Source organism: Syzygium oleosum, unplaced genomic scaffold, assembly GCF_021117445.2.
Source record: "Syzygium oleosum isolate NSW1041296 unplaced genomic scaffold, Sole_v2.1 Sole_v2.28, whole genome shotgun sequence".
NCBI lineage: Eukaryota > Viridiplantae > Streptophyta > Magnoliopsida > Myrtales > Myrtaceae > Syzygium > Syzygium oleosum.
Window position 1 is genome coordinate 1,897,865 of NW_026607512.1, and position 12,087 is coordinate 1,909,951.

Below are 12,087 nucleotides of genomic sequence, written 5' to 3' on the forward strand. Positions count from 1 at the left end.
GTTCAAAACGCGATTTTAATGGAGCAACCGCTTGAAGACAAGATCATGGAGTCGCGAAAACGTGGTCCCCATATCCTTGGAGACATGAAGGCTTGGCTATACTGCAGGAGAACTCTTCCAAGACGGTTATGTCAGGAACACTATAAATACCATCGTTCGTCTATTGGAGACCCCCCTCCTCCCGCGCACAAACAAACAAACATGTTATCTTTCAATTATCTTTAAATTTATGCACCATTGTTATAGTTTCTAGACTTGCGTCGTCAATTAAATTCCGACGTGTTTATTTGCTGTAGTTTTCAGATTCGCATTGTTGATTAAATTCTGGTGTGTGTCTTTGTTGTATATCTTGGGTGCCTCGTCGGCTATTAAATTTCAGTATAGTTTGTCTACGTTCGATTTTGTTGAAATGGTTGCATTCTCAGGCTTTATCATCAATTAAATTCCAGCACAATTTGTGTTAAAATTATGTTTCGATTTTGAGCCCGAAAAGGAAAGTTTCTTAATTCAAATAGGTTTCTTATTTTGAATAAGTTTTCTAATTGAATGATTTCCTAGTTGGAAAAGGTTTCCTAATTGGAGAAGGTTTCCTAAAAAGAGATTTCCTAATTTGGATCTAATTCTTGCTTATAAATAAGAATGGGATGTTATTTATGAAGATCATCAAAGAGGAGCTTCAGCTAGGGAATTACACTCTGAAGATATCCGAGTATTTATAACAATTAAATCTTGTGGTAAGGTTTGTGTATAATTCCTTCATGAGATTGAGAGATTATTTCATGAGAAATAGTTGGGCTAAATACTACGTGAGTTATTGGGTGTAATTGGAGCTTGGGAAACACTTAGAGGGTTTGAGTGACTCAAGTGTGGTTGTAATCTCCGTTGTATCGCTTGATCTATAGTGAAATTTCGTGTTGCTCTCCTCATGGACGTAGGTCATTACAATCGAACTACGTAAATCTGGTGTCCAATTTCTTTTCTTGTTCTTTCAATTTTATTGTTTGATCGCTTGACTTCCGCAACAATTGATATCAAAGCTAGGCTTGGCTCAGTTGAAGCGAATTGATCTCGACAGAAGAAGGAAAAGTGAGAATCGGCAGATTTGATGGTAATGACTTTGGTCTTTGGAAGATGCAGATTGAGGATTATCTATATCAAATGAAACTGCACTTGCTCCTATCTGGGATGAAGCTAGAGACGATGAAACAAGCTGACCGGGAATTGCTAGATAGACGAGCTTTGGATGTTATTCGGCTAACGTTGGCTTGTAACGTCGCGTTTAACATCGTGATAGAGACGACCACTGCGGGTTTGATGAAAGCCATGTCAGACATCTACGAAAAGCCCTCTGCGATCAACAAGGCCTACTTGATGCAACGTCTATTTAATTTGAAGATGAGCGAAGATGCGTCAGTTGTTGATCATATTAATGAATTCAATGTGATCGTTAGTCAATTGCGTTCAGTTGAGATTGACTTTGAAGATGAGGTACGTACTTTGATTCTATTATCCTCAGTGCGTGATAGTTGGAGTACTACTGTTACTGCTGTTAGTAATTCCTCTAGGTTAACAAATTTGACGTTTGATAGTGTTCAAGATTTAATTATGAGTAAGGACATCCATAGAAGAGAATCTGGTGAACATGTATCTACTGCTTTAGTAGGTGAAAATAAAGGAAGTGTCATGATCCGAACTAAGACTGTGACACTCGGTCCAAACTCATGGCCATATTTACTTCGGGGTTATTGATGTGACGTCCTAGGCCCGTCGCCGTCCCATTGCTTTTTATCTTTGAAACGAACAAGCGAAAGCAATTATACTTGACACCCAACAAAACTACAAACAACCAAGATGGGATAGAAACATATTTCACAAGTACACCAATAATTTATATGGTATATGCATATTTTACATGCCCTACCACTATGGGCCTTGTTCCTTACATACATCCGGATTGCATCCGGTCTTCTACATACTATCCACATGGTTTGGATAGTCCTAGTTCCTCTACCCCGGCTCCTTCATAAAAAAAAACAAAAAAACAAAAGTCGATTTCTTCGTGCTCGGTCAGCTATCTATCGCCCATGGTCCCCTCGGGTACGTTGTCATTAGTGGCTCCGGGTAGCCCGCCAAAGTCAGAAAGTGGTCCAAGCAAATCTCCGTCAAACCAAATGAACCAAGCTACATAACGATGGGGGACTAAGTCGTTGGCATCTTCTTGCATCCAAACCGTAGTGGTAAATTTACGATACGTGACTTCGGATTCTACATCATTTATGTCAATAACGGACACGTGCATTTCTATTGGAAGCCCATGGCGAACCGATGGTGGCGATGCCATACCTACAAACCTGAAAATGATACGAGTGAGTCACAACTCAATAAGTAAATTCACTATACTTCGGCTAAGAGGAAGCCTCGCCATTGAACAAGAGATCAACCATTACCATTTCGCTTGTTGATGGCAGATCAATAGTATTTGCATCCTACCTTGCCTATGTGTTAATCATGTTACACACACCAACCAAGAGAACATCAAGCATGGTATTTAAACGTTGCATACGAAGATCAGCACACGGGATTCATTATTTCTTAACCGAAATCCATCGATTCTTCCGGAATTCACCGGGCATTCGAAATCCATCGGGCAACGTCCCAAATCCATCGGTGATGGCTTTTAGTCCCTCGTGGGATCATGCAATAAACATCAAACAATCCAGTTTCTTATCTTGTTAACATTATTCCATGCATCCAAGCCCGAAGGCGTGCCGTGCTCGTGTATTTTATGATCTATAAGACAAAATGCCTATTATGCCGGGTGCGGTCTAGGGCTCATGGCTCGATCTACCATGCCGAACGCTGGCTTGGAGCCGAACTTGGCCTAGGTCTATACGCCTCAACGTAAACCCACACCAAGCTGAGCTCGGTCCGTTACACCGCAACATGAGTACAAGACCATACGAATCCCCTTTTCGTGACCCGTTTGTGCCTTGACTCTCGGCCATGATGCAAGAACAAATAATCACACATGGAAGCATAAATTACTACAAATAAGGTCATCACTCGAGCCCAACTACGCAACACCCCATCCTAACCGAAGAATAGAGAATTCACTTACTACTAGTGTCAAGAAGTGATTCTAAAGGGGGTGTTCGGTGATGGTGAAGGGGCGAGAGAGAGAGTGGCCGAGGGAGTGGGAGTGTGTGCAAGGTTGAAGGAAAGAAGAGAATGGAATGGTAGCCCTTCTATTTATAGCCCAAGCTCTAATAATGGCCTTGCCAAATAGACCAATCATTTGTATCAAATTGGCGCCTAATAATAGAAGGAAAATCTTGCAAAATCTTAGGCTCAATTATTGTTGATTCAATTGTCTAACAAGTGTTCTACTTGTTCTACAAGTCTCTTATTAGGGTCATTATGCTCTAAGTTTAGGGTATATGAATCACCATTCTCATTAATTGCCAAGAGAACACCTAAGCTTCTAATGATGGCTCTTCAATAATTTTCATTGACTTGGTCTTCTATTTGTCTTATTCTCCAAGCTTATTGAGCGTGTGGCTTGCCTTGTCTCTCTAGAATTCTCAAGAACACTTCAATAATTGGCTAGAGACAAATTAGAAGATAAGACATTCTTTAATGATTAGCTTACAATTATTGGTCCAATGTTGACTTGGTCTACTAGGCTTCTTGTTTCCCAAGTTTGGGTGTGTGACACTTGTCTTTTGTCCTTCAAGAACACCCAATAATCCTCTAAGGACAATTAACTTATGGTTAACCTTCTTCATTAAGCACAACCTCCAAAATCCATTATAATACTAGCAAAGGCAAACTAAATAAAAGGGAATTTATGTATCTAAACGATCGACCATCTTATTCGAACCGAGGTTTGTGTAGAAATATGTCTAAACATGACTAGTCATAACCAAGCTAAAGTCTGGGTTGAACGGTGCAATGTCTGACCAGTCGGACTAACCAAGCGCATAGCCTATTCGGTCGGGCCTGATTGGGCGTAGGGCCAGGCATGCGCCTGGGCTACACGGGCGTAGCACTGGGCACAATGTTAGGCCGAACGGACGGTACAAGGCCGGCTGCATGAGCACGGTGCTGAGTCGAACGGTCGGTGTGCCGAGCGCATGGCTGAGCCACACAAGTGAGGGGCCGACGCACGGGCCGAACACTTGTATTGGCTCACGGACAGGCATAATGCATGGCGCGTGGCTAAGTCTGATCAACACAGGACTAAGTCTGGATTGGAACGGATGAGCATAAAGCCTGGCACAAGTGTCAAGCACAATGACTGGCACACGGCCGAGCACAGGGCTGGTTCGTGGCCTGGCCGAAGGGCTCATGGCTGATCCATGGCCGAGCACAAGGTATGGCTTGCGCGGCTGGCACAAAGCCTGATCCGCGACCAAGCCGCAATGCTCTTGGCTTGTCCATGGTCTACCCGGCTCAATGCAACAATCCATGGCCGATTCGCGATCGATCCACATTCGAGCATCAATGATCTATGATCGACCCTCGGTTATCATGTAGCCGCATGGAACCCAGTGCTATGAGATCGATCCATGGTCGCCCGCAACCGATGCATAGCCGAGCGGAATCACCCGCGATCGACACATGCTCGCATGGCACCAACCCATGGTTGTCTCGGATCGTCCCACTAGCGATCCTTATGGTCGAAAGGTCGATTCATGATTGAATCACTCTAATCGACTTGCGTGACTATGGATTCATTTTATTGTCGATCCATTGGCCAATTCACAATACACTCATTCCAAGCATACTATCCATTCCATTACCGACCCTCGGATCAAACCGCGTGCTACTTCCATGGTCATTTTCCTTTGGTCGTCTCGGTCTAAATTGGGGATGTCACAAGAAGAACTAGTATACGTGTTAGCAGAAGTTGTATAAACTCGAATAGACGTAATTAGTCTAGAACTGGTGGTGTTGTATGTTGGAATTGTGGCAAGATGGGGCATCTTAGAAGGGATTGTCTTAAGCTAAAAAACGAGAAGGGTAAGAGAATTATAGTTGAGTCTGTGGATGATGTTGCTGCTATAGCTGATGGTAATTCGGATAATGCTGATTATATCTTGTCTGTCACTAATTATTCATCGTTTGGTGGATGAATTATGAATTCTGGTTGTTCTTTTCACACTACACCAAATAGGAACTGGTTTACTACTTATCAATGCATGGATAGTAATAAAGTACATTTGGGGAACATCGCGAAGTGCGATGTTGTGGGTGTTGGTGATGTTAGAATCACAATGTATTATGGTATTTTAAGGACATTGACTGGAGTGAGGCATGTTCCAAAGTTGAAGAAAAATATTATTTCCTTAAGTGCCCTGGATTCAGCTGGGTGTCGATATTCTTCAGAATGTAGAGTTTTGAAAATTGTTCGAGGTGCTTTGGTGATAATAAAAGGAATCAAGCACAATGACCTGTATGAGCTTCAAGGTAAGACAGTAATAGAATTCGCCACACAGACGTTGGATGCATCAATTCGAGAGTCTGAATTGTGGCATATGCGTCTGGGGTACATTAGTGAGAGAAGCATGAAGGTTCTAAGTGAAAGGAATTTGTTATGTGGTTATGTTGTTGACAAACTGAAATGTATGCAGGTGTTATGACTTAGATCAACGGCGAAAAGTGCAGTTTAGTACGACTGTCAGAGAAATCACGGATATTGTAGAATTAATTCACGTAGATATTCGTAGGTTATCGCGGTTTCCTTCGAGGAAAAATGCCAGATTTATGCTAACAGTTGTGGATGACTACTTGAGGAAGACTTGGGTGTTTGTGCTAAGGCACAAGTTTGATGCTATTTTCAGGATCAGGCAATTGAGAGCTTTGATCGAAAAGGAGACTGGTAAGACGATCAAGCAGGTGCGGACTGACAATAGTATAGACTTTTGCTCGGAGTTGTTAAACGAATTCTGCAGGAAGGAAGGCATAGTGAGACACCGCACTAATGCTAAGAAACCACAACATGTTGCGGAGTTGATGAGCAAAACATAACTAGAGATGGCACATAAAATGCTCTCTAGTGCTGGTATGGCTAGGAAATTCTTAGCGAATGCACTTTGTACGGCGAGCTACTAGAAGAATAGATCCCCATCGACTGTGATTGGATGTCGGGCTCTCGAAAAAGTGCGGTCAGGTAACGTTGCTGATTATTCTGTTCTTAGAATTTTTGATTGTCCTTGTTATGTTCGAGTTAGTGATAGTAAGCTTGATAGAAGGACAAGAAAGTGCATGTTCCTAGGTTATGTACAAGGTGAGTAGGGCTATCAATTGTGGTGCCCGGAATTAAATTCACCCGTTATGAGCAGAGAAGTTATGTTTGACGAGCCTCCAGTACTTCTGGCTATGAGTGATTGGCTATGTTTATACGGATTTGAACGGTGTTCAGCTTCAGGTAGAGTTGCAACCAGAAACTCTTGAGGTAGTGATTACTAGCAAAGTAATCGACACAGATGGTGCTTATAGTGAGGTGGAGCATGTAGAGCCAACAGTTGCTGTAACTACTGATATTGGAAAAGTGCGTATTCAATCTCCTGATAGATATGAATGCAATTATGGTTTTGCTTTATCTACGGTTGAGGAGTTTGTGTAGGAAAATCCTTGCAAAGTAATTAAAGATGTATGTGCAGTTGGTGTTCTGATGAGATCCACGGTTATGGCGAATTTCAAGTGAGGCTTGGACTTAAAAGATGTCTGTGGCGGTTGAGCCCATTGGGGCTGTGGGAGAATAGTAGCGAAATTCCGATAAAGTGATTGCGACTTGGCTCAAACGTCGAGCCAAGGTGGAGATTGTTAAATTATATCTCGATTTGAAGCCCGAAAAGGAAAGTTTCTTAATTCAAGTAGGTTTCCTAGTTGGAAAAGGTTTCCTCAAAAGAGGTTTCCTAATTTGGATCCAATTCTTATCTATAAATAAGAAGGGGATGTTATTTGTGAAGATCATCAAAGAGAAGCTTCTGCTAGGAAATTATACTCTGAAGATACCCGAGTGTTTGTAGCTATTAAATCTTGTGGTAAGATTTGTGTATAATTCCTTTATGAGATTGAGAGATTATTTCGTGGGAAATTGTGGGGTTAAATACTGCGTGAGTTATTGAGTGTAATTGAGGCTTGGGAAATACTTAGAGTGTTTGAGTTACTTAAGTGTGGTTGTAATCTCCGTTGTATCGCTTAATCTATAATGGAATTCCATGCTGCTCTCCCCATGGACGTAGGTCACTACGATCGAACATCATAAATCTGGTATCCGATTTATTTTCTTGTTCTGTCAATTTTATTGTTCGATCTCTTGGCTTCTGCAACAGTTTGTGCACGTTCGGTTTCATTTGAAGTGAATTTATCAATTTTCTTGTCTAACTGTGATATTTTATATCTGGAATCACCATAGAACTTGTTTCCTCTAATAAAAAGAGAAGAACGACTTTCGGTGAAAGATATGTAGTCGTGCAGTCAAATTCTAACCAAACATTATCAAACTTAAATGCATACTTTGATAGAATTGAGAGCAATTTGATTGCTGTGTTCGTCGAGTTGTTGTTCGATGCTACTTGGTCGTCACCAAAGGAGGAAAGAGTAATTATAGGAATATTAAGGTTTCGTTTGTTTCGTGGAAAATATGACATTTCTGGAAAATGTTTTCCAAAAAGTCATTTTCTAAAAAAAAATAACAATATTTTCTGGTGTTTTGATGAAACCGGATATGAAATAGAAAATATTTTCCGTTGTTTAGTATGGAAAACGTGATTTGATTTTCCTCTGTGCAATCCTTCTTATAATTTTTTATCTTGCTTTTCTTTTTTCTTTTTTTCTTTTCTTTTTTTCTTTTTCTTTTTCCTTTTCCTTTTTCTTCGGTTGGTCACCAGCCAAGCTCACCTGTGGCCGGTGATCGACTGACGAAGAGGAAAAAGAATAAGGAAATAAATAATAATTAAAAATTTGATTTTTTTTAAAAAAGAAAAAAGAAAAGAAACAATAAAAATAAAAAATAATTAAAAGGAGCATACAAAGGAGAACAAGGTTGGTCTGAGTGAAAGAAAGATGAGGGAAAATGTTTTCCTCTTTTAAAAAAGAGAAAATCATTTTACTCACTTTTGAAGGCGTTTTTTTCTATTGATGGAAAATATTTTCATTGACTAGTTTATTTCTATAAACCAAATGCCAAAAAATCGGAAAAAAAAAATTCCTGAAAGTTTTTTTTCCGTGAAACAAACGCAGCCTAAGATTAGTCTATAATTTGTACATCAAATAATGTGGCACTGATAAACTATTATTGATAGTTGGAAATGATAATATTGTTTTAATGTCTCGCTTCCAATCTGCCACATCAGCGATGCTGTAGACCGATCTTGATAAACTTTGCGTTGGCCGAGAGTAAATTCCATTAGGATTAGTTAAGAGGAACCAAGCCAAATATAAAAGCAACGTTGTCCGACAAACCCTCTCATTACTCGTCACGAATATTAACTTTTTCCACAATGTCAGCAAATTCATGGAATATTAATTGAAGCCCTTGAATGGACAAATCAAATAAATCAACAAATTCGAATTTGTTTTAAAAATAAAAGTACGAAAGCACCACTCTACTTTTGACAAGAGTTAGAACACAAAAAGTGGATGTTCCCTATTAATTTATTGGGTTTGATACTACAAAAAAATCACAAATTATATGCACTGTGACACAAATACCCTAAACTTTTTTTGTGTCATAAAAAATCTCAAACTTATATCAATGTGACAAATATACCCTGAATGGAACTAAATAAATGGTATATATGTCATACATGTATAAATTTTGGGGTTTTTTGTAACACAAAAAAGTTGGGAATATTTGTGTCATTATGGGCAAATTTAGGGTTTTTTGGTGACAAAAATAATTTTTTTGGATTTTGTGTCACGGTGGGCATAATTTGAGATTTTTAATGGTATTTGCCCTACTTTATTTGATTTAACACTATGATATTTTGAAGTGAGAAAATATTCAAAATGCATAATCAGTCTCTCTGAGGTAATAGCTATTATAATTATTTTTAAAAAACTAACTATGTTATTGCATAGGTTCGTATAATTTTAATTACGAAAATTTTAATATATAACGTGTTAATTGTTAACCAAAGAAATAAATAATCTAATAGTTGATTGGAATTGTTCCGTTCTAATGTGTTATATATCATTAAAACTAACAAAAATGATACGACATATTTATCATACATTAACTATAGAACTATAGTAGCATTTGTATGTTATTGAATTGTTATTGTTAGTTTTTGTGACATTAATATTCTTACAGCTATATTTCCAATAAAATTTGTGTTCATGGGTAAAAATATTACAAATTTGTATCAATTTGGTCAAAATATTACACGCATTTAGCAAAAAAAATATTATGGATATCATTTGGCTTGCTTTGAAAATGTCTGCGGTTGTGTTCAATCTAAATGCAATATATGGTCGCTAAGAACGATACCTTGAGGAGCCTTGCCGCCATGTCTTTGCCCCGATAACCGTGATCATCCATTGAAGTTCATCATTACATCCTCCTACCAAACATTGAATCCCATTTTGTGCCCGGATACTGGATCATGTACTTCCAATCCAGTTGCACTGAAAGAACAAATGTGTTCTGCCTTCTATACCGGTCCCACAGAAATTGCACTAGATATCAATTGAAGGCATCGATCGTGATACGATCTCAACTGTCAGAAGCCTTTTATGCAAAGAAGCCGGCGGATGAAATTTTGTTTGCTGATACCATTGGTCCAAATTAGGTTATGCCGCTCCACAACCGGTCCAACTTGTCGAAGTTCGTCATAAATCTTTCTACAACATTACCTAGAGCTAAATAAGAATAAAATTCGAGCATATCTCAACTTAACAAGACCTTGCCAACTCTAGGCCATACTGCCCTTGATGTCGAGCTGCATAATTGGAGTGATCTGCATTTAGTATTGTGAAACCAATTACGCCATAGGGAAGAGGATAGATAATTGATGAGGTTCCAAAGCATGTGGCCTAGCAGTTCTTAGTTCCAAAATTTCAAATCGAGCAACCCTAGGCCATATTCTAGGCCATATCTCCACTTAACAAGACCTTGCCAACTCCAGACCATACTGCCCTTGATGTCGAGCTGCATAATTGGAGTGATCTGCATTTAGTATTGTGAACCCAATTACGCCATAGGGAAGAGGATAGATAATTGATGAGGTTCCAAAGCATGTGGCCTAGCAATTCTTAGTTCCAAAATTTCAAATCGAGCAACCCTAGTCCCCCCCCCCCCCCCCCCCCCCCCCATTTTTGGGTGAGCAAACTAATTACCAAGCGACTTTGTGGGATCTATGTACTTCTGTATTTCCTGCCTACAAAAATTGTTTAATCTTCTTCTCAACCTCATTGAAAGTTTGCTTTGGAAGTAGAGATCAGTATGTGTGAGCCTTGTAGTAAGAAGTAGAAGGCCAAGGTATGTGATAGGGAGGGTATCTGCAGAGAAAAGCGTGTGATCTAGAATGAGGAGCTTTTTCATTCTCGATCAACCTAGAGAAAAAGATTTGACATTTGTTTGGGTTAAACTGCAATCCCGTGAGAACTGCAAATTCATCCAGTGTATTAACAAGGCAAAGGAGCAAATCTACATCCCCATGAGCAAAGAGAACAAATCGTCTGCAAAGCATAAGTGAGTAATATTTTACATTTTACAGCGCCAATGGTACTTGAAGCAAGAAGCAGCAACCTTTGCATTGATAATTTTGTTAAGAATTTCCATAACCAAAACAAAGAGATATGGAGAGAGTGGATCACCTTATCATAGCCAATTAGTGCTACCAAAATAGCCAATTTGTTCGCTCTTGAAATTAATTGAGAACCTCATTGTAGTAATATACTAATTGATCATATCAACCAAGAACTGGGATGTGTTTATAGCTTTAAGAACCCCGAGTACTACTTTCCATTTTACCATGTCAAAAGCTTTCTTGCGATCAATTTTATTGCCATGCGTTTACCATTGCTAGCCTTATAGTAGTTGTGTAAGAGTTCTTGTCACAATAGAATATTCTCTGAAATATGTCATCCCAATATGAAAGCAATTTGGTGGTGGGCGATAACCAAGGGGAGAATACAGCTTATTCTTGCTGCAAGTAGCTTTTACATGATCTTATATAGAACATTGCAGCACGAAATTGGTCTGTAGTCTTTGAGATGGCATGAATTAGGAACCTTCGATACCAGAGAGATTAGTGTACAATTTATAGATTTCAGTATTACCTTTGATAAGAAGAATTCCATGATAGCAGCCTCAATGAGAATGACCATTCCATGTTACTTCTTGTCATGGAGCACATTGAATTCTTTTTATTATGATAGTCTACATGTCTTTTAAAAAATTGCATGACTTTATTTTGATTGATACTTGCTTTATCGTTGGCCCTTCTTTTAAAAAAAATTTAGCATCCCATAATCTCTTTTGCGAAATTATCGGTATACACGTTATGGATGCATTGTTTTCTTAGTTGAGTGTGCCAATGAAGTGAGATCTCGAGGACATGAGCGAAATTAAACTAGAGGACTTTTGAATTTTATGTTAATTCACCAAAGAAGATGGAGGGTCTTTTGTTATCTACTTATAGCTTATGTAAACATGGCTATTCTTTGCAGTCCTTAATATAATTTGGTGAGGAGTAGGAAGGCGATTTTAAAGGAAAACAATGGTAAGATGTATTATAGAAACACAGAAACTGCCAAACCCTAGGGTTTGTACAATTGATTGGAGCTTAAAGAGATTTCCTGCTCAAGAGATGGAGTCATATGTTCAAATGGCACCGAGTGCGTGCAAACCGTTCTAGATTAAAACCACCAGCATAGGCTAAAGCCTGGATCTTACATATTCATGGGTTTTGCAAGGTGTCCCATAATGGAGGCCCCTCCACTTTTTACTTTCTCATCACATTCTTCCAATGCTTGAAACTAGGGCTGGTGATCAATATTTTCCCATTATATTTGGGGTGAAAACGTGTTATTTCATGTCAGTTTCAAGACATTCATACGCTTTTATTTGGTGTT